Source organism: Anas acuta, chromosome 18 (genome assembly GCF_963932015.1).
Source record: "Anas acuta chromosome 18, bAnaAcu1.1, whole genome shotgun sequence".
Taxonomy (NCBI): Eukaryota; Metazoa; Chordata; class Aves; order Anseriformes; family Anatidae; genus Anas; species Anas acuta.
The window spans coordinates 8765105-8790257 of NC_088996.1; the positions used below are offsets into that span (position 1 = coordinate 8765105).

Here is a 25153-nt window from a genome sequence, read left to right on the forward strand (position 1 = left end):
CCTCTTTCTAAGAATACACTGATGAAGTATCTATTTGCATGTTACAGTTTTGGTTTGGGGCTTTTTGTTTCCTTTGTTTTTTGCCAACAAAATGTGTAGTAAGTGTTGAACTTCTCTCAGACCATTAACACAACCTAGAAAACAGGACAAACCTCGGGGAGACAGTCTGTTAAATGGTACTGGGGGATCAAATTCTTGTCACTATAGTCATGATAAACTTCCAATGCATCTCAATTATGTCTTGGTATTGTGTTATACCTCTTCACAGTTAACTGTGAAGTTACACAGGGTCTTCTGGGTTTTATAGCTGAAACTAGTAACAAATCTAGGATTAAGTACATCAAGTAAAATAAAAATTGGTCTGCAAAGAGCGCCTTGACCACGACTTTCTCACAGGCACATCCTAGGGTCTTTATTGTGCACAGTACTTAGTAGGCAATGAAAATGGATCAGTTACACAACGGTAGGCCAGAATTGCAAAGCAAGACGGAAGAAAGAAAAATAGAACTGGACAGCTTTATATAGCCACACAAGGAAATTAAAACTTGACTGGAAAGGAGCAAAAGTCAATTAGAGAGAAGATAATCAGAAAGAGAATTTGAAACAAAGGCTTTCATTTTGCCTGACACCGATTTTAAAATCTTGAAGGGACAAGTACAGTTTTAATGAATGTTATTTAAATATAATTAATATATCACAATCAAGCATGTCAGGAAAAGATGAACATTATTTTCTTCACTCCCTGCAGAGAAGTGCTTGATACGAAGCTAGAAGCCAGAGATAGAGGAAACTATAAATCTGTGTGAGACACTTAATAAAACAAGACTATAGACTCCTAAGTTTAGTTGAGATAACACAATACAAACGTTTGCCTTTACAGTACAATTGCGGCAGTAGAATTGTATCTGCTCAGTAATCTTCCCAGGAAGAAATGCAATTTGGTTAAGGCAATTTTATGCATATATGATAATTAATTTCTGTAACATTAATAACTTCAGAGACAGACCAAAATTAAAACACTTGCTACGGACTACTCAGCCCATCAATTAACCAAAAAAAATGGGCTGGGTTATTTGCTTCCCAAAGTGATAGGACTGGACTATAGTTAATCACTGCCCCTAGAATGAAACCAAAACCCCACAGCATCCTGTGAGGACAGAAAGGAGGGGGTGCTGCAGCACTTGTTGTCCAGTCAGTTCCCTTTGCAAATCTGCTGTACAGCTTCCAGCAGTCACCAAGGCAATAAACACACTGGTGAGGCTGGGGCTAGTCACAGTTTTGTGGGAAATTTGCCACAAATCACAAGAGATCTGGGAGTCCAGCTCACAAGGGAGAGAGAAATGAACTGGGAGGGGGCAAGATGTGAAACGATTTCAAAGTCAAGAATGATTATTTAAATATTAAAAACCAGGAACTTTATAAATAATAAACCCAAAAAAGCAAAAATCAAAAAAAATTGACTCAGGGTGTCAGTAGATTCTTATAGTTAAAGTTATATAAATTATAGATTCTGAAAACCACAGCTAATTAAAACATACTGAAAAAACACATGCTCTTTTATCTCACACAAGTTGAAACCGGGACTTCTGGAATGAGGCTAAAAAGACACAGAACTAAGATCTTTGCACAGATTCCCCTAGGCAAGACATCAGCTCCATGGTTTGGGCAGACAGGGACTAGTGGGGTTTTTAGATATTTTTTTTTCTTTTGTTTTTAATTCCTACTTTTTTCTTTCTTTCTTTTCCATTTTCATCATGGCTGCAAGACGTGGTTCCACACAAGTAATTATGGAAATGGGCTGAGGAGATGACATCTGAGATTTCAGAATGAACTGAATATATGCACAAAACCTTCCACTTCTCAGAGCCGACAGCAGAGGAGGCTCCCTGTGGAGTACCTGTGAGGCATGAAGAGACCAGAAGCTGAATGAGAAATCTGTTTGTGGCAGCAATTGTAGCCCCTTTCCATGCCTGAGGAAAAATTCCCCCCTGTGCAAAGGACCAGCACAGGGCCCTCAGCACCTTTAATTTCCACCTGAGCCCTTAACAGAGGGTCCGTGGAGCATCTCCAGAAGCAGCCCGAAGCCTTGCCTTTGTGCCTCCTCCACCAGCACACAACCCCTGTTTACTGAAGTCAGGCTAATTTTTCCCTCTCCTTCAAATCCGATGATGCTTTTTCTGGAAAACTACAGAATAATTAAGCAGTACTGATAGATTTACCCAAGGCAGAGCCACCAGCTGTAAACAAGAGCAATGCTCTATCAGTACACACAGTGATCCATGCCCAGCATCGCACAGCCCCCTTCCAGAGAGGGAAACAAGGCCGTAGTGTGGAGTCTGCAGACAACAGGTTCTTACTAACATCCCTGGTCAATATTTGCCTGTGACCATGTGGGGTGCATGATGCTCTGTGTCTCAGATTCACTAGAGCTGAACTACTTTCACAGCAAGTCCCTAATTCATATTACTGCAGCATAAAGCAACTACCCTGCCACAGCACTTCCAGGCCAGAGGGTTACGTGCTTTACAGAAGAAACCCTCGAAGTGTCCATCCCATATGTTTCTGGTAGGACCAGGGTTAGCTGGTCTACCCCTTACAAATCTAGACATACCATCCTCAACTATCAAAGATTACTCTGTGTAGTTCTACACTCATTTCAGTGTTTTCCTAAATGAGGGTCTTAGTAAGTGGAGGAGCACTCAAGTTTCACATCAGGTCTCACGGTAACTCATATCGCAATATGACCTTCTGCTACTTGCTTTGTTGTTTTGCTTTGACAAGCACACCTTCAACCTACCCTTCCCTAGACTGTAAAATTAGTTTTTGTTGCCTGTCTCTAAAATCACAATGATTTTGCGAAGAATTTTAATTCAATCAGTGAACTTTAAAGGCTCTCACTAATTATTTTTTAGCCCATCAAGGTTATTTTTCGATCATCTAGTCCTGTATCTACTTCTGGGGTGGAGGTGAAGGGAAAAAGGCGTCCTGATGCAAACCAATGCAAATTGTGTCACTCAGTCGATCAAACAGGAAACTAAAATACAAGTTGTTCAAAAATAAGAGAAAATATTTACAGTAGAGTTCACCAAAACCACAAAAAGCAGTGTAATTGTCTTCTTTTAGATGTTTGCACAACTTGCTTTAAAGACCTTATCACCATTCCACTGGAAGCTAATTTTGCTGATAAAGTACTAAATAGGTGTTTAACTAAAATCAAATCTCACACAACAAGGTTTTTTTGTTTGGTTGGTTTGTTGTTTAAAGCCCAAATTGAGAAACAGGACAAAAAGAAAATTGAGGTGATTAATGGAAACAAATTCTAGTGAAGAAATAGATTTTAATTGTTGCTATTAGTTTATGTGAGTTTATTCTAGCCTAAGATTGAGATCAAGCCACTAAGAAAAAATCACTCCTGTTATATATCTTGAAAAAGCTTTAATTTTTCAGAAGACTAATTGCTAGATGGCAGATTTTTTTTTTGTGTGTTACCTCTCAAACTGACAGATATGAAAATAAAGTCACTTGGGTAAGTGGCAAGAGAACATAAATCTCAAGTACAACAAAAGAAGTAACAAGAATCTCAAATGAAATGCAAAAGAAATGCTAAAGTGGAGAAACTGGAAATTTCAGGAACACACACAAACGTCTCTCCTATCACATGGGTCCAGTAATCCTAAAAAAAGATATACACCAAAGCACAGCCAGATTATTTTTTACACGTTTAATTATAGTGACTTCCAAACAAGGAGGTGACAGGCACCCCCTCTTTGCACTGCTCTGTAGGCACAGCACACAACACTGCTCTCCCAACACCTAGAGCACGTCCCAGACACCAGGGATGCATCGACGTGGTTGCACCTGCAGCTTGGAGACCTGCTCTACAGAGGGGCAGGTTTGGGATTTCCAAATGATTGTAGAAATTGCATCTGAGCAAAGCAGCAGGGCGGTACCTCGCCTCTCCGCACGCTGCGATCTGTTGAGTTTTCTCCAGACACTGGAGCTCATTCAGACTTAACGATGCCAGTCTGCTCAGCATTTTCCCATAATTAGACCATATATTCTGCTGGATTGGAGCTGTTTTATTTAAGTGGATCAGTTCAAAGAACAACTTCGATCAGAAGGGACCTAAATTCTGGCAATAGTTGAAACCCAAAACCTGAATCAATGTTGGTGGAATCCAATCTCCTCTTCTCACCCTCACCAGCAAAAGGGGAGACCTCTCTGTGACTGCAGTAGCACCATGGCTTTTGTCACATCCATAGCGTGCTTTCCCCTGCTGCTTTTACTAATGAGGGATTGAGAATGAGTCACGTTACAGGCTGGCTGGATTATCTAAAAGTACATTTTTAGCAAGATAGCCAAATTCAATTTTATTTCACTGAGAGAGACCAAGCTGCTTGCTGAAAACATTTGTCTACTCCCACCCACCAAGTGAACCCACCAGTTAAGGTGTTACAAACTGCTAATGCCTTGACTCTAATACCTAAAATAGTCTGCTCAATTCAAGTAGAATTCAGAATAGGCTAAGCATGACATTTCTCCATTGCTCACACATTTGATGATGCTCATCTGGACTCCTCTGCACAGATATCCCAGCCAGCTGTCTGTACAGAGCATCAAACCCAAACGCTTCTGCTGGCTTTGGGATTTTTTATTATTATTTTTTAAATATTCACAGTTCACTTACCAGTAATTGTTAACTTGCATTGTTAAACATTTTATTCTCATATGCACTTTCTTTTTTTTTTCTTCCCCAGGGAAAGTTTGCTTTTCATAAAGATTATTGCTTTAAAATGCATAAATTTGCAATCGGTTTCTGCAGCAAGAAGATCTGCTCATTTGGCAAGTGAATTGTAGTAATGAGTATCTGCCTCCCAAGGTAAAGCTGGTCAGGATATTATGCTTCCCAAGCATGTGACAGAAGGAGAAATCTATCTACAAGACCAAATGGCCTTCAATACACATACAGTATCTCCAAAAGATGAAAGTGAGCAGATCTGAGCTTATTAGATACTTGTCAATGAGGAGAAAATGCACCTGATACAGTTGACAGCAGGGAAAAAAGATGACTTTAATATTGCTCACCTCCCAGAAACAATCCAGTTAGTCAGGGAACAGAAATATTGGTGTGAGCAGCAATGCTACACACTAAGTTAGTCTTGAGCTAACTCAGTTTTCCTACAGAGTGCAGATTTTTTGATACCTTAGGCATATAATTACCATGTGATATATGCAAGTTACCATTGCAATACAGGTACCTATATAGGTAAAAGTGGGGTTTGTGCATCCAGCTGCATTCAACAATCCCCATCGGCGCCTCTATAACAGAGGTGTACCTCATTTTGCACAGGCATGTCAGACTAAGCAATTCAAAACCTTGTACATGAAAGGGGGTTTTTATAAGGCCATTATTACTGTAGAGTCCTTCTGTAGCTGCTTTTCACAACCATTTTATCTTATACATCTTGAGCTATTGGATTTCGCCCACTCATGCCTCTATAAAGGCCTAAACCACTTTTTCCAGTAATTTGGCAGAGAACATCCTTCTTTGTAGCTGTTCATTCATCCCTTTACCAGTCTTTCTTTCCAGTACCTTTGTTGCTCTTTCCAGCTGTTTCTGTGCTGTTCTATTTCTTTAACAGGGCCAAAAAAAAAGTATATATATATCTCACATTGTAGAGCACTGATGAGCAAGATTCACTTCGAAATTCTGGAGAACAAAGTTATGCCTTGGAAGCAGCAGAATTCCTATTTTTCTTCAATTTCAACGGTTCAAAATTATAGGTGTTTATTAGAGATGGCCTGGTGGACTGAAAAGCAGGCATCCTATTAATTTTTAAAAGAATTTTTTTTAAGTACTTGAGACTGATTGACCTTACACTTTCACAGCCATATATCATTGGAAATGGGGATGCACAGACAGGGCTTGCTGAACTCCTCATGACACTGCTCTGAAGCACTCCAAGGAAAGATACTCCAAAAACACAGAAGAGAATGGGATAACTGAATCATCTAGGAATATATTTTATATTTCATTCCACCCATTTACTTCATATTTTAAATGCATTTCAAACTTAAACAACTTGAAATATTCAGCTTTCAGCTGCCTGCAAGGACACTATGCTTTTGTTGTTGTTATTTTTCCATTGCTAGGAAGATATTACTATAAAGGAATGGAAGCCTTTCTGAACGAGTTACATACTGATGTATTTATTATTATGAATTTAGAGCTAATGCTTAACAAAAGGAAAAATTAAGAAATATATTCCAGTAAGCTTCGTGACACTTTTGCCCTTCATTTGAGTGAATTGTGTTCCTTTCTCTGTCAAAAATCTACATTTGGAATTGTACAGAGAACACACTCTAAATTATGATCTTTCTCAAATTCAATCAAATTTCTCTCTGTCTCTATTTCTTTCTTTTTCTCCTGCTGCTGCTAATTAAGATAAATACGTCAGAAGTGTTATTGCTGAAGGGAAAGCTGTAGAAAGTGTCATTGGTCCCTGTGATATTTCCCATTTTGCCATGAGCTGTCGCCAATGATTTAGGACCAGGTGCCAAGGATTATATTAATCTTGATGAAATTAGCAAATGCTCTGCGATGTTGACATCCCTTGGTGCTAAGTGACATTCCCCTGGCTGGACCATTACTACTGAGGAAAAAATACTCTTTCTTCCTCAGAGCATGGTGAATCAGGGCCTCAGGCGAAGACATTTTTCCAGAAAGGACAAATTAATGTATTACTTGCTATAAAGGGTTAGCCTTTTTTCCAGCACCATTGGTGAAAATCTGTTCCAGACTCTTAAAGGACACAAAAAAGATCATCAGAGGCCAATAGATGAAGAAGAAAAAAGAATCCTATTCTTGGTAAGGCTAGATAAAGGACCGCTGTTATATAAATAAATATAATGTAAGGAAGATTATAGCTGCAGTTCAATTAAAAAAAAAAAAAAAAAAAAAAAAAAAGATTTTGAAAAGCTTATTGCCTAATGCTACCTGCAAACAGAGGCATATGCACATTTCTGCCTTTTGCATATCTTCCTGTACTCAGGTGTTTGCTAAACCTTCCACTGTATAGCAACTAGTTGGGGAAAGGAAGGGCTGGTGTGTACATAGGAAAAGAAGCAAAATGTGAAAAAGGAATTACATGCTTTTCTAATCCTAGATTATTTTTTTTAAAATGCATGACTACATTAATACTGAATTATGAAGCACTTATCCATACAGACATCAAGATTTCACAGCTTTAAAATACAGGTTTTCTTGCCTCCTTCCCGCCCCTTTTTTTTCCTCATTCACATATACTATCAGTCTTCATTTTGGTTAGAGAGTATACTTAAACTGTCCTGGAGATTATGGTCTCAACCCTGCAAGCACTTGCACTGCTTAAAAATACTTGGACCAGATGATCTTGATCCAAGATGTCTTTTCCAACCTTAATGATTCTATGATTCTACTGCCTCCAAAAATTAAGCAACTTCTTTTGCATGCAATACATATTTTCTGGAGGAGAATTAAAGTACATCCAGTACCTGAGAAAATATTTTTTTTGTTGTTGTTCTCTGTGGCCCTGATTCAGTGAATAATCCCCATTCTTTAAGGACCCTCAGCTTAAGTCCTATTGAAGCCAATGGGCTTAAGCAATGCTTAAAAGCTAAGCATTTAAACTTGAGGGCTTTTCTAAAGAGGAATGATTTTAAACACAGCTGAAGCACTTCCCCGGACTGGCTCTGTGCAGCAGCCACAGACAAAAATCAGTCTCCTTTTTAGTGACCCCTCCAAAAATACCCAGCAAACTTGGTAGCTAGTGACTACAGGAGGCTGACCAGTGCTGTCTCCTTGCCTCATCCCTTTGTTCACTACCCATTTGTTCACTCCTTATCTCAAATAAGCTCCTTTTAATTCTCCATGTATAACCTCGCCAAACTCAGGAAATGTAGCAAATAAACCAGCTTTGTTGTGTTTAGGTTAAAAGTCTCATTTGCGAACTATTAAAATCTGTTCTCTTTGCACCAGTGGGCAGCCAAGAGGCCAGCTTGTGAGATTTGCTCATTTGTGATCATCTATGCTCATTTATATGATCATATATGCACCTCTAGTGGATATTTCTACTCCTAACATGGGCTCATTTGTGACCTTTTATGTGACCAGTGCCATTATACACAGGACCAGAGACTTGCAAAAGGTATTAAATATCATATTGCACACCCCCAAGATTGACCCTAAGCATTTTAATGTTGTTCAAGTATGACCTGACACAGCTGAACTAAGGTCCAACCAGATCTTTAGTCCCACTGAATAAATATGCTCGTGTTCTATGAAGACTAATGCTCAAGCTCTGTCCTTGGAAGAACTTTGTAGCTTCTCCAGGGCTTCAGCTGGTTGCCTGTAAGCATGGCCACCTGCAGGACCAGGCTTTGAGACTGCTGTGCTGATGCATCTTAATACTGATGCGACCCTCAGTAAATTCTGGAGTTTATGGATTTGCTGCCACTGCAATTTAAAAGTAGACAGTTCTCAGCAAGGTTGAATTAACATGTGTCAGCACAGATTTACACAAGGATAGCTGATAACTTCCTGGCAGGAAAGGAGGAGAAAGTTATTTTTAAATGAAAGCCTGCGTGTTGTAAGGAAAACGTAGAATAAAGAGAAGGGTGCAGACATCTTTTCAAATTGAACACAGCACTAACTCTCATTTTTACACTTCTGCTTTTCATCAGTCCAATATCAGCAGAGCTTCTGTTAGCTCTCATCCTGCCAATACAGACCTCCATAGGAGATGAGAAAACTGTTGCAGCTGTTACAGGTACTCTACTTACCTAACAACTGTATAATTGTTTTCTGCTTCTCTGCGAAATAATCTTGTTTTAATATGTATTTTAATATCAAATATATATTTTAATTCCAACAAGTAGCTGTAGAAATACATAATCTATCATAAAAATCAAATCCTGTAGAACTTGTAATAATGCTGTATTTATTAGAGCCTGATTTTTATTATTTTTTAAAGTTTTTATTGAGGCTTTACACATATAAATACATGTAGAGAACACAGTCTATGTAATGGCTACAAAATGTGATCACAAAATCCAAGAATCCAAGTTAAAGCAAACGAATCACAGCAGTAAAAAGAATCAGACTGTGATGCCATATACTTAAATTGTCAAATACGATGTGTGTTATACAACATTTTTTGACAACGAAGAAAACCCATGACCTATCATACAAGGTTCATATACTGTCTTGGCTAGCTGTTCCTTAGTATGATTTTCACTTAGAATAGTTAACTTGAAATAAAATACCTATCACCCTATAAAAGACTTTCTGCTATGACTGATCAAGAATACAACTCTTGGTTCCTGAGCACATTAAAGCCAGTGACGATCTTTCTTTCTAGTAATGTTGCTTTAACTCAAAAGAATTGATTTTTCCAAAGCTTTGCAACACCATAGGGGAAAAATCTGTTCAAAAAACAAGCATTCAGGGACATTCATGTACAAACACAAATATGCACATCAGTATTTAAACTGGAAGTAAATTTATACATGTCTTAATGCATACGCAAAAGTGTTTGAAAATGTAACTACCCTATTGCTGCAGTTCTTATTTTCAGTGGAAAAACGTGCAAGTATATTTTGTATTTCCTAGTTGAATGAATGAATAGATCATGTGAGATTTCAGTTTGGGGAGCTAGGTGCTTTTGGAATAAAATTTCTGCCTATGAAGAACAGAAATACACTCTCCACAGAAAGCAAATAATTATCAGAAAGACCTCTTCCTCTGCGGAGTAGACACAGGAGTTGGTTTTACAGAGACTCTATGCCAACTGCCACGGAAAGCTGCTCCACCCACGGAGTAAAACCATGCTACCACAGTAGGATTCAGCAGAAAGATCATCTCCATCCTTACGGTGACAGGTTTCAGACATGTAACCCCTGATCAGGGCTTTTACCACTGACTACTGAAACTCCCTCTCTCTTGTAGAGCCACATACGCTCTCTAGAGCCTCTTAAAGATTTCCCAGCAGAGAACTTCAGGAATTGCATCTTTAACTATTAGCCACTTTGATAAAAACTTAGTATTTGTTTTCTTTTCAAATAATTTGTGTTACTTATATACTTCAATCCAAGTCTATTCCTGCTCCAGAGGTAGAATCGAGGAAGTAGTTATGCCACAAGTCGCTTTTAGGTATATTTATTGCCAACAGGCTTTTGGAGGTGGTCACATCTGTTTGGCAAATATCTGCAGCCCTTGTCAGCACCCTGGGGTGTGAAAGCAGCTAGATACTGTCAGATAGAAGTTCTGTGCACAGGTGAGTAAGATATTTGTTTGATATTTGTTTGATATTTGTTTGATATTTTCAGAAGAATTATCAAAAGTATATTCAAGTGTAGAGATTTCATCCTCCTCCTTACACTGGAATTAGAGATGCCTAGAAGTTTCTTATCACGAAATTGTTTCGATTACCCAGCAAAAGCTTCTCCATAAATAGCACATTTGTACTGAAAGAGAAACAGATTCTGAAGCAGGATGGGGAAATAAAGAAGGAAAAGTTTGCCAATATGTGAAGCTGTCTTAACATAAACCAGTGATATTGTGTTACCAGAGACTATTTTTAAAACATTTAAAAAGTGTTCAACTCTTACTAACATGTAAGCTAAATGCTTTTAAAATTACAGTATTCCTTAACTATAATTTTTGTTGTCAGTCTGGTTCTGAATGAGACATTCCATCAATCATTCTACCAGAAAGAAACTAAGTGAATCTGAAGACCCTACTCAGATGAAAGGGACTCATATTTCATTCATAATATTAATATTTATACTAGAGCTCTCCTTGTACCCATGGAAAGTAATTAAAGCAACTAAAAGCTATTAGAATATTCAGTTTAGAGAGAGACAATTTGTCAACTTCCATTTTCTGTTTTATTTGTGTGATACTGCAGCTGCCTCGCAGGGCCTTAGCTCACACTGCCTCACCTGAGGTGCACAAATGCAGAAGATACCAGTCCCCTCTGAGGCTCCATGTCCACGTGTACCACCCGGGTAGGCACTGGGCAGTAGAGCCAAGTGTATGCATCATCTTTAGTCCCTGATTAGATTGCACTAACCTGGGTAGTGGCTAATCCTTTAGCTTTCCCAACATCAGTCACTTCTAATTCCTGTAATTCAAGCCAGCAGCAGCTTGGTGAGCCTGCTCATTCTCCTATTAGTCTGCAGCATGTGCCACTGCCTCGCAAGCAGCACACAATTCACCCAGGCAGATCAATACTATTGATTGCTTACCTAGGGGGTGCATCAACAGTCACTCCCAATGAGGCCAAATCTCCCTCGCTCCAGCAGCACCAAGTCCAGCTCATTCCCTACCCAGCAAGCACAATTTTGATGCCTTGAGGCACCGAGTTAGTAGATTTGAATTTTCCTGGCCAGCAGCAAAATCGAACCACGCTGTAACACAGACACTGCCAGTAAAACAAGCAGGAAGATCGTTCTAATGATCCTGAAACATCCTTACTATCAAGGGCAATTTGGTTTTGCTGTTGATTAATAACAGAGAAATTACATTGCCTGTCTTCCCAGGCTGGATCCATTAAGAGCAACGGTATGCAAAATCTTTCACTTAGGTTTTGAATCATCCCATGATCAACTTGAAGCTAGAAACTATTAGGAAGTTCTCAACTGAAGCCCAAAGCTAAATTTTGCAAAGCTGAGTATGCTTGAACATGGAAAACTGGACTGATCTAACGTAAGAAGGAACACAAAGAGCTGGGCACAAAGAACCACTTTGAGACTGGAAGCTCAATTCAGACACAGCTTTCAACATCAGAACTATGCTTGAATGTTTTTTTAGATTCTAATTACCACAATTATAAGAGGGGAAAATATTCTAAGATTCATTATTTCATTTTCATCCATAAAATCTCTTGCTGATCAACTGTGTTTGGTGCTGTGGTGATGAAGCACAGCGAAAGAGGGCAAGTAAATAGAGTAAATGGATGGAAAATGAGTTTCAAGCCCCTGCAAAGAATTACCAATTGATTTTTATGGTGGTCACAACATTCTGTGGTTTCAATGTCAGATTTTCTTTTGTTGTTTGAGTCCTATCTTTTCCCTTTACAAGCATCAGCATGCAGAGATGCCCACCTGAAGGTAAAAAAAAAAAACAAAACAAAACAAGGTCCAACCAACCAAAACCAACAATCAAACACACACACACGCAGTACCAGGTGAATAAAGCCTGACAAATCTGTTTCCACACTGGCTTTGCTATGCAAAGGCTTAATGAGCCCAAACCTCCACACAAGTCCCACCAGGCAGAAGCTCCACAGACGCGAAATGATCTGAAAAGTTCAACAAACATCACATGAACTGACAGAACTGAGTTTCACAAGGCAGTAATTAAAAGCTGCTGCAAGCTTATTTAAACAATGGCAAAAATGGAAGGAAAGTAAGAAAACAAAAAGAAACATGACAACAAAGGAGATGCTGGCAAAGCACCTGCAAACCACTCGGGGGACTTCATTCTTGTCACTTTGGGACACTCACTGATGTTACTGTTAACTGAAGTCTAGACAAACCTTCTGTTCCTGGAGGACACTGGTAAAATCATCAGCTAAAGCAGCATGAATGGCCATGGCCCAGCCAAACCCTTACACTCTGACTTTTTTTGTGCCAAAACGATATTATGCATCTGCCTTCACAGACTGAAGGTGAGAAACCAGACAGAATTGATTGGCACAGTGGCTTAATTTCTACTGATATACCAAGTCGGTTTTGCAATGAAGGTCAGTTTTGGCTGGTAACGTGCACAGACAAAAACCCAAAGACAACACCAGGAAACAGCTAAGCCAATTGTCACACAGAAGGGAATACCCCTTTCCTTCCGTAGCCCCTATCACAGCAGTGCTGTTGCTCTGATGTAGTAGTAACTTAGGCAAACAGAAGTAACTGCACAAGGTGTGGTGAGCAATCACCATCTCTGTTATGACGGCATAAATATAACACTTAGATCAGGTTTCTGGTGTGAATAAATACTTCCATGGTTGACATTTTTCTCTGCAGAAAATGCCAAATATTTACTCTAAGTTCTTTGCTTCTTTGTTGTTGTTTTTTCCTAATAAACCAATTTGCTGTAACAGGCATGAAAAGCAAGGATTTCTGTTTCTGTAAATAAAGCCAATGAAATTTAATCTTTCCACTTTCCATACTGAAAATAAATAGGAAGGCACTATTAAGCAATAATCCTGAACCTACAGTGAATTTTGCTTATTTTTCAAAGTATATGTGGTGGTTTAGCTTCAGATGAAAATGTTACAGCAAGCTAGACATTGATTGTAAACCACTAAAATTCACATAGCTACCAATGAGCTAACTGCAGTTAGCTAACTACAACAGTAAACATCTCAAAGATGGTCATTTTTCAGAAATAGCTTAGTACTTCACTCCATACCTTTATGATCGCTATTGCCTGATGTATTCCAGCTAATTCCCCTCAAAGTGAAATTCAGCAAGGCACTTCAGAACTTCATTAACTATGTGCTTACCTCATTCATTCTTAATTCTCTACACATGATGCTTTATAGCAGGGAACAGTGAGGGATCATGCCTAGCACTTCACAGTAAGGAAAAAGAAAAAAGTATTAAGCTTCATATCCCAACACCTACTCCAAAATGATGGGATCAAGAACTCAGAAATTCAATTCTAGTCAAATATATTGGTTGTTCCACCATGAAATAAAATACAGAACTATTCTGATTAATATGATTTAACTTTGTCATAAAACTTCTATTCCAAAAGCAATCCATTTCAAAGTATCAAATCAATACAAAAAATTGGATATTTATCATAAAACCAGAATTAAGAAGTCATCCAAAGAAATTCTTTGTGAAACTCAAAAAAACATAAAAGTGAAAAATTCTAAAGGAATTATTTTACTTTATTCTGTTGAAAAAATCAACATGCTTTCTGATAACATTTCTATTTGATGAAATTACTATTTGTGATCAAAAACAGTAATGTTAAAATTTTCAGTCAGCTCCAACAAAGATGTTTTCAAATATGTTCTCTGCTATTAAGTTCATTACTTTGATTTTATAAGATGACAGACGGTAAAATTTAACACAATTATTTAAATTAGAAAGCCTTTAAAACTTAAATTAACATGCCATCTTGGAGTCAGAAGAGTATTTTCAGCTTCTTTTGAATACCATCCACTTTGCTATTCAGTTTAATGTAACTACCAAGCAATTAACATACCACTCAGATTATTCTGAAATTTCCATTCATTCCACCAGATCTCTACTGAAATGTTCAGTTCATTTACTTTACATATTACTATTAAAAACCCATTAAAATTAACATAGGAATGACTGGTAGTGACCAAGTCTTACATTGAGAATTAGGTTCGACTAAAAACACTGGAAGTTCAACAAAATACTACTAATTATTTTATATAACAGTAATTACTATTTGTAACCAATGTAAACAGCTTCATAAAGTTATTGAATTTTACTGTTTTAAGAGTAATTTCAATGCATCCATCAAAACACCACATGCAGCCAGGATGTACATCGTTATACTTGGGCACTACTAGAACCACATATTTCAGCAACCTGAAGAAGGTCCAGGTGTGTGCTGTTGACATTCAGGAAGTGAGTTAAAAGAGCTTTAGTCTGCCTTAGGAAATGTAATAGTAAGTGCCAAAAATAGAGAGTATGTATGACAAAACTCCATGGACAAATGCTTAAGACATTTAGGACACATGGCTTGTGAAGGAGCAATCCCACCTACCATGACTGTTGTCATCCTTTTTGTCACTCTACAATAAAACAGTCTTTGATAAATAATAATGAGCTGGTTCTTTCCATGGTCATTGGTAGAAATGCTGCAGAAAGCCCTTGTTTCCAGGCTGATGTACATATCGCATATCACACAGTAACAGAGCAAACTGCAGAGACCCTCTGACTATGAGCACCAGCAAGCCTGTGCTGCAAGCCTGGGAGGAGATTGCTGGACCAGGGGCAGCCTCTATCCAGAGGCAAGGCTCCACATTACATCGACACTGCTGCATGCCTTCTGCATGCATGTAACAGCTTGCATCAGCACCAGGTCAGTCTCCAAATGCAACTCTACAGCATGACGTGAACGTAAGTGGTTCTTCAGTGCTGACACCCTTCCCTCCTACTGGTTCTCCCTTCCAACTCCTGTAAAACCTGCCAGCATCTGGTCCTTCCCCAACTCGATCTCCTGTCCTTAGCACAAGGTTCACTCTGTGCTGTGCTTCTGATCTTGAAATTATCAGTTTGTAACACTTCAAGGAATGAAACCCCAAATAATCTCCTTTACTATCTCCTTAGACAACAAATGTAAGTGATGTAAGTATGCGATTATTAGTTAACTTGTATTTGTACTTTGGGCACATGTAGGTTAGGAAAACCCAGTCAATAATAAAGACATTTTGAAAGAAGATAAGAAGCTGAAACATGTATGGGTCTCAGAGATAAGCCAAGAGATAGTCTGACACAGACATTGATTTGGTCCTCTCACCTTTGCCTATTTAGTATGTGATCCAAACACAACCTTCTTTACCACAAAATGATAGAGTAGGAGAGGCGGTTTTGCTATCCAGCAAACTTCCTGACAAGGATACCTAGGGGAAATTTAAAAGGTAAGCAAAACTCAGAGGGTAAATGTTACTTTCCAAGAAATAAGCCTTTGTGAACATACCCGTTTCCCATATGTGGGAATGTAACTGTGAACACTTATCATAACCTCTGTAAGGGAAATATTCCCCACCACCCAAACTTCAGACACTGAAATGAGCACAGCTTCTTTTTATAGAAAACCACCACAGAACATCTGAATAGTCAAAGAAATAGTTCGGGTGCCTACATTTATGCTTATGAGATCTGGCAACAGGCTTGAATTTTATTCTGTTCTCAAACAATTACGAGTAAGAGCAAGGAAAAGTACCTGTAAAAATAAAATAAGAACTGCCCATTTCCTGCTGCTCTGCTCCATGAAGCACCTAGAGAGCTTTCTGACCATTATTAAAACACAATGGTAACCCATTTTTTACTGCCGCTCTATTACGACAGAATAGAGCGAGAAGAGTCCCCCTTAGGAATACTGGCTGGGAAATAAATAAATAAATAAAGACACTCAAGATTTTAAAATCTTGAAGAAGGTGTTAATCAAAACTATGTTTTCAAAATCTTTTTTTTATTTTTAAACTTGCAAACTTCTTCACAAAACCACAAGCATATTGTTCTAACCGCAGCTTATGGTGCAGCATGATTTTACTTTTGAGACACAAATTGTCATTGCTCTAGGAAAAGAACAAAGGGTCTAATTTTCAGAAGAAGTGAACACACAGAATTCCTGCTGAAGTCAAGTATAGCTGTGGGCACTCTGGGTCTCTTGAAACAAAATATACCATGCTCAGCCAGTGTGCACAGTGCTTTGCTTATTTATGCATAAACAAAAAAGAAAAGGGGCTATTCCCAGAGGATGGACTAGTCTCCTTTTTAATATAGAAGTGAATGCTCAGTTTTATAATTGTTATGCGAAAAATAGGCAGCTTGCCAAATGCCCCCCCCCCCAAAAAAAAAATCTAAATTCCCTCGAGTACAGTCACCTGAAAGCAAAATGGAAAAAATAACCAACCAACCCCACCTTCACACTCACAATTCAGTCAAAACTAGGGAACCATAACCCTGCTCAAACACCGTCTTCCCACGTGAAGCCTCTGCCCCCAGCACTGGCTGGCAGCCCGTGGGGCTTGGAGGAAGCACTTGCTGTAGCCGATCCTCCGTCCACGCTTGGCACGGGGCTACCCATGGTCACACCTGGACCCACACCCCAGCACCCGAGCTGAAGCCCCAACCTTTGCAACTTGCACCTGCAACTCTCATGTTCCCTGGCAGTACTCATCCATCTACGCTTTGCTATTCACTATCTTACCAGATCAGACAGCAAAGCATCATCACAATTAGTGCAATTTGAGTTCATTTTTAAAGTGTAATTAAAGCCAGCATGCTCTTTGCCATGGCCCACGTATTCCCAGAAACAGGGTCTAAGCAGGGCACAAGATTTTTATCAAGCACTCTCAATGCATTGAGTGTCATTTCAGAAATTACATTAGTAAATCCAGGTGTGTCACATCTTAATTGGAAGAGGAGAAATAAGGTAGAAGTGCTACATTTTTATGTTTGCTGCTCTTTATCAAGTAATGAATGCTACTGTGGGGCTGAGGAAAAAGATTTGGATTTCTCATAAAAGTAGCCAGAAAGAATCTCTAAATATATATATATATATATGTGCATACATTTATGTATATATTGAATTGGATGAGTGGCTATTTCTTGAAAATTCACCCAACATAACGAAAAAAAAATATCTTGAAGTACTACTTTGAAGTAATGAGAGCACACACCTTGTTTTTCTAGAGGAATATAACAATCTATCCAGGGGCAGGAGCAAACATGAATACACACACTCTGCCCAAAACTAGCAGTAATACCTCACATAAATGTAAAGGCAGGAGCTGAGTAAATGGCAGCCATGACCTGCAAGTACAAGTGGGAGATTCGTCTCTGTGTTAGTAATTGGAGCCTGTTTCTCCAAGGCTCTGAGCAAGCCAAAAGCAAAAATTCTGTTTCAGGAGCTCTGAAAGCAAGCTGTAACCAGTGAACTGCCTGTGAAATGAATAATGGAAGGGGGTTTGCTTTGATGGTCCATGGGTTTGAGTGTCTTCTCTCTCATCAGTAGATTAGCATATGAGGTTTGGGGTAGTGTTTAGTTTTTAAGGGACAATGATTTGAATTGCACGAGTGCTCTTTCTTCCCCTGTTCCTCCAACAGAAGTCCAAGTTATGGGCTCATGGGTACCTTCACTAGAAAGACAAAAAATTGTCAGACTTCAGTAACAAAACCAGCCATCCTATTATAGTATACATACAATATGTTAAAAATGATGAGAAAACGATGGTGAACATCCTGAATTGTCCCCAGATTCATTCAGCCACACCCTCATCTAAATGTTAATTAGGATAAGCAATTTAGGATGGCTGATGCACAGCTCTGCCCCCTCCCATTGGCTATTTCTGCAACAGGGACTGTTCAGAGGAACAGTTATGTGGGACAAAAGAGAGCACCAAGAACTGAGGAAGATGCAGAGGGCCACACTGGGCAACTCAGAGGAGCAAGAGGGGTTCCCCACCTGCCTTTCCTCTCCTTGCCCATCTTGCTGGCAGAGCAGCGTGCCCTCAATTTAATGCACAGCGGGATGTCAAGGCAATTCTTCAAATTGATTCTGGCGTTGCTCCAGGTTGGCAGCAAGGAACAATAGAGTCTTTTTAAGGATTTGTTTATTATTTGTTCAGTTGGCATAAAACGATGATATAAAGCTAAAAATAAATGCGCTGAGAGAGTTGAATATAAAGGCTGCAGGTAGTGCTCTTCTGCAAACTCCTGACTGGTGGAGGGTGCCTGGGGATCAGCGCTATTTCCCTCTCAGCACCAGGCTGCACAAGATTATTCACCATCAAAAGGAAATGGGGAGACAAGAAGCGCAAGCCTGCGTCCCTCACTACCACACTGAGGAGACCATAGAGATTAGACAACACTGCTGGAAACATTAGTGCCATTCTCTTGAAGTAACAGTTTATAAAATGCCATAAATAAAACAGTTTTTCAAAACTGTTGATAATATAATGTAATGACACTTTTATAGCTGGTTGTGGCTGGCATGTGCTGTTGCGTATAAAATTCAAATGTAAGGTGGATATCAAAATTGCAGTCAAAGAGACCTGGGTATGAAAGTGTAGCTTTGAGTCTCCAGCTGCATTTTAAGTCCCTTATTAAGTCATTATTAGTAGAGTCTTGGGAAAGGCTGCTGTTTCTTCTTCTTCTTCCTTTGGACATGTTAAAATAGGAAAAGATAGACAAGACTTTCATATATACTGAATCCATTCCATTGCAATAGATTTTTTGCTATTTAAAACCATCTACTTTGTTACAGTGAAAGCCTTATGGAAATAGATGCCTTACTTGTAGCGTGGATACTACATCATCAGTCCATTCATCATTGTCATAATCACAATTCGATAACTTCTAGGACCTCAACACTTAAGGCCTCCAGAGGTATAAAAGAAAGGATGCACAAAAACAAGACTTTGAAGAATACTGTTTCCATAAATACATATAGATTCCTGAAAAATAATCATCTCCAAAGTCTTCTAATGTTTCCAAAACCACATTGTTCAGAAACAGGATTGCTAATGTTTTATTCTGATCAATGTTTTATTTCAACATGTATTTAATTTTCAAGAGCTTTTGCAAAGATTATATGATTTGATACCTCCAGACACCTACCAGTTCTCACTCTTAACAGGTCTGCTGCGTTTTCACTCTGGATAAGCATCAGAGTTACGAAACCTAAGCATGGAAATTTTTGATCACCTATATCTGAACTGAGATTTAACATAAACTATTCTCTTTAATTAGTGAAGAACAGCCACCAAGCCAACGAAATCACTGCAAGCAGAAACTGTCTTTTTTATAACACATTTGTTAGATATTTTCTGAAGGATCTGGGTCAGTAAATATTAGCAATTAACATGGAGGTGGGTGTGAAAGGCAACTGGGAAATCAAAATATTATTCAAACCAGAAAAGTGCAACTCAGTACTTGTTTGTGTTTCTTAGTATTCTGGGTAGACTGCTGAAGTTCACTGTATTTTTACTTTCCATCTTTACACAATCAAAAGTTCGATATTAAGTCAGTTCTACACCTTTTTTCCTTTTTTTTATTTCTCAAGAATCCCAAAGTCTTGCTGATAGAAGCTTGTGAATTTTATTATATTTATTTTTTAATATTGTCATTAGTGTGGGTGAGGACTTTCTGCCTACAGAACTGGAAGCTGTCATCTTCTACTGATTGCTCAGCTTCCATAATCATTAAAGTGTCACCCAGCAATCTTCCACATCACTATCGTGTGAAGGAGGATGCCACAGACAGAGATTAGGTTCCTTTAGAAGGAATAAGGAAACCGAGCAAAAGTGGTCTTTGTTCAGAAGTGCCTGTAAAGCAAACCCTTAATTTTATAGCTAGAATTTAGTTCACATAATATGAAGTAATGTAAACTGTCACCTTGGTATATTTTCTCCCTTTACTCCATTTGCTTTTATAATGGAAGACTTTCTTTTTTTTTTTTTTTCTTTTTTTTTTTTTGCAATAGCAGCATCAGGTATCTCTTCTCCAGGGTGACAGTTCATCTCCCTACAAGCTAATAAACTTGCTAAGTCTAATAAATGAATTCACCCACAAACATAAAAAAAAGTAACAAGAAAAATCAGCTCCTACTTAGGCGTGTGTTTGAGTAAGGGCAGAACCTGCAATATATGCTGCCTGTACAGAGTCTGACGGGAGCTCGGCACACACAGGCAGAGCACGAGCGGTGGGAACGGCCAGCTGCCTCCCGTGCCACCCCTGGAAATCCCGTCCTTTCAGCCCAAGCCCCTCCAGTTACTAGCTCACACTATGGCTGTGTACAGATACCAATTTCAAGAGCAATTTACTGGAACTTTGAAAGCAAAGACATCTGATAAATCTGATAAAGCGAGCTGTGCATTCACTTTAAATCTTGCTTGAGGCACGTCTGATTTTCAGTGATTAATAACCATCGCAATGATTTCTAGCTTTCAGCATTTGCTAAGCGAGTAGGGAGCAAATGCTCCTCAGTGCACCCTGCACAAGGGAAGGGAAAGAAGTGCTGGGAGCTACAAGGCATTGCTTATGCCTTGAATTCTGCCCTATTCAAAATGCACAAATGCTTTCAGCAGTGGTGCAGATAGCAGCTAATGGAAAACATTAGCGAAGCCATAATTTTATCTTACCGTACTATATGAAGGTTTGCAGAACTTGATTTCTAAAGGGTCTGAGATGGAAACTTGCATTCATTTATGCTGCCCAGTTATGAACATTTCTTATGTGCCTTATTGAGATAGAGGATAATTCAGTGAACTCCAGATCACTGGCTCAGATGTCTGTTATTTAGTACTAGTACTTAAAAATACATTTGTGTTGAACATTTCTGCTGGATCTGAAAAGTTTGAGAGTGTGGTCCTGCTGGCAAGGGCCATGCAGGATTTAAATCGATTTTTCAGATATATGTGCCTTCTCAGCTAATTTATATTTTCTGCCTGGTTTGCTTAAGGGCTTTCATTCAGTTACTGTGCAGCGTGCTCCAGAAGTGTACTGTTTGAGGCTATACAACTGCATCGTGTTGAGGAGATGATATTGTCTCCAGTTCCGCACTCTGCTGGGAGCTGTTTTACACTGTTTGTACCATGAGCTCTCTCTCCTTTGCTCATGGGCTGTTTAGTACATTAAGCCCACCTGCTAGGTATTGCAGAAGAGCCAAGGAGTCACAGGGATTAATTGGATAAGCCTTATGAAGTTAAAGCTTGCCTAGACAACTGCCAGCTCCTGCACTCAGGCAGATTTCTCCCCTCCTGTCCCATTTTTCCCCGAAGTCCTAAGAATCCCAACTGTAAATTGTGATCATTACCACAGCTGTTTGCTCCTGGGGGAGGTTTGTTAACTCTGGCTTTCTAATCTAATTGAAAGAGCCAAGCTAATCTCCCTGGCTGGTGCAAGGCAATTCCCACACACAGAGCTCCCTCAGTTTTTGGAATTTCAGGTACTAGAAATTGGACAGTGTTTTCTTTTAAGTTCAACTTCTATTCAAGATACGTAACAACAGCCTAAAATAAAAATTATATATATATATACATAATGTATGTCTACCTGCTGACCTAAATGTTTGCCATTAAAATAAATGAGGTGACAGTTGTGTCATAAGCGCACAGGAGCTCCTGTAGGTAAATGCCAACATTTCTATTAGCAACCCAGAGAAGCAGGCACATGAAATTAGATGATTTCTGGTCATGGAGCCAGCTGGTATCCCTCATTCTCCAGCATCAGCGGTCTCAGCAGATGCACGTTGGACTCAATGGATTTAATGATTTACCTTCAAGCTCCCAGCCAGGAAACCGCTCCAAGCCTGGGCAGCTTGGAGGGAGGAGGCAGTGCCATGGTCTGTCCAGCCTGGTAGATGGCCTTCAGCATCCAGAAATAGCATGCTGAGCTGTTTGACAAGCCCTGACTTAGCGCTTCAAATATTATCGATATTTGGCAGCAAACTTCACCATTTAATTAACAATCTCTTACTTTAAAAGGAGATATATTCTTTTAATGAAACAACAGCCCCGCTGCTTTGAAGAATTCAGAGCAGGATGAGGCTGGCACCTAATGATAACGCTGAGAAGCCTCATTGCACCTTCTTGGAAAAGCTGTTCAAAAGCCCCGTTTCATTCCCCTCTCTGATCACTGCATTGCGTGCTGCTTTCAAGCTATAATACATATTTTGCTTTTTGATGATGCAATGAAAAAACTGATGTAAATAAGTAAATGGTGATGTCTTCAGAAACCATACTTTTAAAGAAGGAGGAACTCTAAGATCACTTTGTAGGATGCCATCATGTTATTATAGTTACATGATGGAACCCATCACGTAACTATCACGTCACACTTTCCTAACAGAACTGAAGACAAGATGTCTGAGATTAAAGTTTCAAAGTTTTAAAAATATTTTGCAATTAGATTTGTTAAAGTGCTAATGAGAGATTGTGCAGCAATACCATGTTGTTTTTTCACTCTCGTTTAATGTATAATTAAGACGTAATGTTCTTCCTTAGCCTTCTTAGTTCTTCCATCAGCACCGTTATCTCCAGCATTGCAGGAGCCTTGTGAGAGATAACAAGATAGAGTGGGAGGTAGTGGAAATTCTAACAAAACATAAACTAAAGCCACACCAAAAATACATCTCATGAAATACCAGTAAGCAGTGATGGGCTTTCTGCTCTTTACCACTGAGCTCTCAATATGGATGAAAATTCATCAGAATATAATCTACTGAAACCAAATTATCACAGGTTTCTTTCAGAATTACCATAGCAGATAGCTTGGTTTTCCTAGGTAGACAACATTAGAAACATTTAAGAGTCACATTCACACACAAACCTCTACTCCTTATTCTAAAATAGTTTGCATTTCCTTTATTAGATGCTACTAACTTTATGAAATTAAAGAAATTAATTATTAGCAACAAATCCCTAAAGAAAAATTACCCAAATTAATTGTAAATGTACTGTGACCCACATTAAAACATCCGAGTACTGATTATTCTTAGGCTTCACATTCAGATTTTATTTAAAAAAAAAAAATAATAATAATAATTTTGCAGTGAATTGACACTATTGAAGTGGCTGAAATTCATGTAATCTTCCACAAAATTTTGCCCATGTCTTGAATGGTTATAGTTCTTAGAAAACAGTGAGAAGAGGTGTTTTATCACCCTCCCTTTGCAATAAATGAGTCGGAAATCAGGTTAAAGCTTACTGGAAGGTTTCAGAATGCAGTTCTACCAGTCCACGTCCCAGCAAGTACAAACAATTAAGACTAATCAGGAACTGTGCTTCAGAGTTTAACAGATATTTGATGTGTATAAAGCTGAATTTTTGAATTGCAGTTTTTGAATTTGAATCCTAATGCCAGAAGAGAGGATACAGACCCAGCAGCCTGGTTCAGAGTGGAAGATCTCCATTGACAAAAAGGCTCCATAAAGTCAGCTTCTGCAGCCACAGGCGGGACAATGGCTGGGGCTGCCTCTCCTCTTCCGTCCCCCCATGGTGCAGTAACTCATAAAGCAAATCACCCTCTGTTCAACGAGTTTGAAATAAACTACTTTTTACCTCCTCAGGTAAGAGATTCTCATATACAATAACACAAGGATTTCTGTAGAAACAATTATAGGAGAGAAGGGTTTAATTTTCAGCTTTTGCTAGAAAATCCATTAATTCGCCATAGTTTCTTCTCATGGGCATTTGCTTTATAGTTCAATAATGTCAGGGCACAGGTCAGTCACTAGTGCTCTGCAGAACATTTACCATGAGACTACTAATTAAATTAAACAATTTATGTAATCTCACTTTCCAGTTCTCAACCTGAGCACAAAGGCAAAGAGAAAGAAATTAACTTCAAAACAAATGCCTTATAATTAAAGTTTAATTTTCATAAACATGAAGGAAGCTAACAGCATTCACTACCCCAAATTAAGAAGCCAGCCTATTCCCTTCATGCACGCACACATCAGCCATTAAAGTTTAATGCTATTGCACTGCTAGCAGTTCTCATGTGCAAGGACTCACTAATTCTTGCTCCAAGAATAACCTGCCACATGATCCCCTCTGCCTCCGCTCCAATGGCGTGTATTCTTTACACTTGAGGAAAGCAGGGCAGCAAAGAAAATCTTCCAAGGCTCAGTTAATTTCAGCAGAGATCAGGCGTGCTTATTTTCAAGCTCAACTCAAGAGTTAGTCTGCATTAATAGCACAGACTTACATTTTTTGCCTTTTTGCAAACAGTTCTATAAACAGGAGAGATTCAGTTACTTATAGAAAAGCTACAGGATGTCAGAGACAGGGAAGCATGGCCCCAAACCACAAGACCAGGATGTAAAATTCAGTAGGGTTGCCCAGACTCAGGCTGCGAGTCCTGCCTGTGTGCTGCCAGAGCAGAATGTACCTGCAATCAAATCACAACCCTCAGAGAGCTGCACAGCTCCTTAGTACAGGTACAAGTCCGGAGCATCACCTGCTTAATCAACCAGGTGATGATGGGATGAAACCAGAGTAAATCCTCCAACCACATTTTTCTACTAATACTCAGTTCTACTAATGTGCTCAACCACTGTAACTTCCCGAATCAATACAAGCAGCCAGACAAGGCCATTTGCTGCAGATAGAGACTTGCCTTGCTCAGAGCCACAAATGTGGCACAGAAGTGAAATACCAAACAGCAGAGACGTCGAGTTGTGCAGAAACATTTTTCTTGTTGAATACAGACACGTTCCATAGAGTTCAACACAAGCAGACAAAACAGTCTGCCTGAATAAGAAAAGCCGTATTCGATTAAGCTCCAGCTTTTCTTGCCCTTCAGTTTCCAAATCTGTAAATGCAGACCGCTAACAGCACAGGTTGGCAGTGTAACGGGGGTTCTCCACAGCTCTGATACATTCAGAGGCTTCCTA

At 39.1% G+C, this 25153-nt stretch overlaps 1 long non-coding RNA gene across 1 annotated transcript in view; it reads right to left on the bottom strand.

Moving 5' to 3' along the window:
* Positions 1-22523: 22523 nt before the first annotated feature.
* Positions 22524-25153, bottom strand: part of LOC137841868 (uncharacterized) — a 46696-nt gene continuing 44066 nt past the window's right edge. The window contains exon 5 of the long non-coding RNA XR_011088808.1: positions 22524-22808. This is a non-coding gene — a long non-coding RNA (uncharacterized lncRNA). The remainder of the gene's footprint in view (positions 22809-25153) is intronic.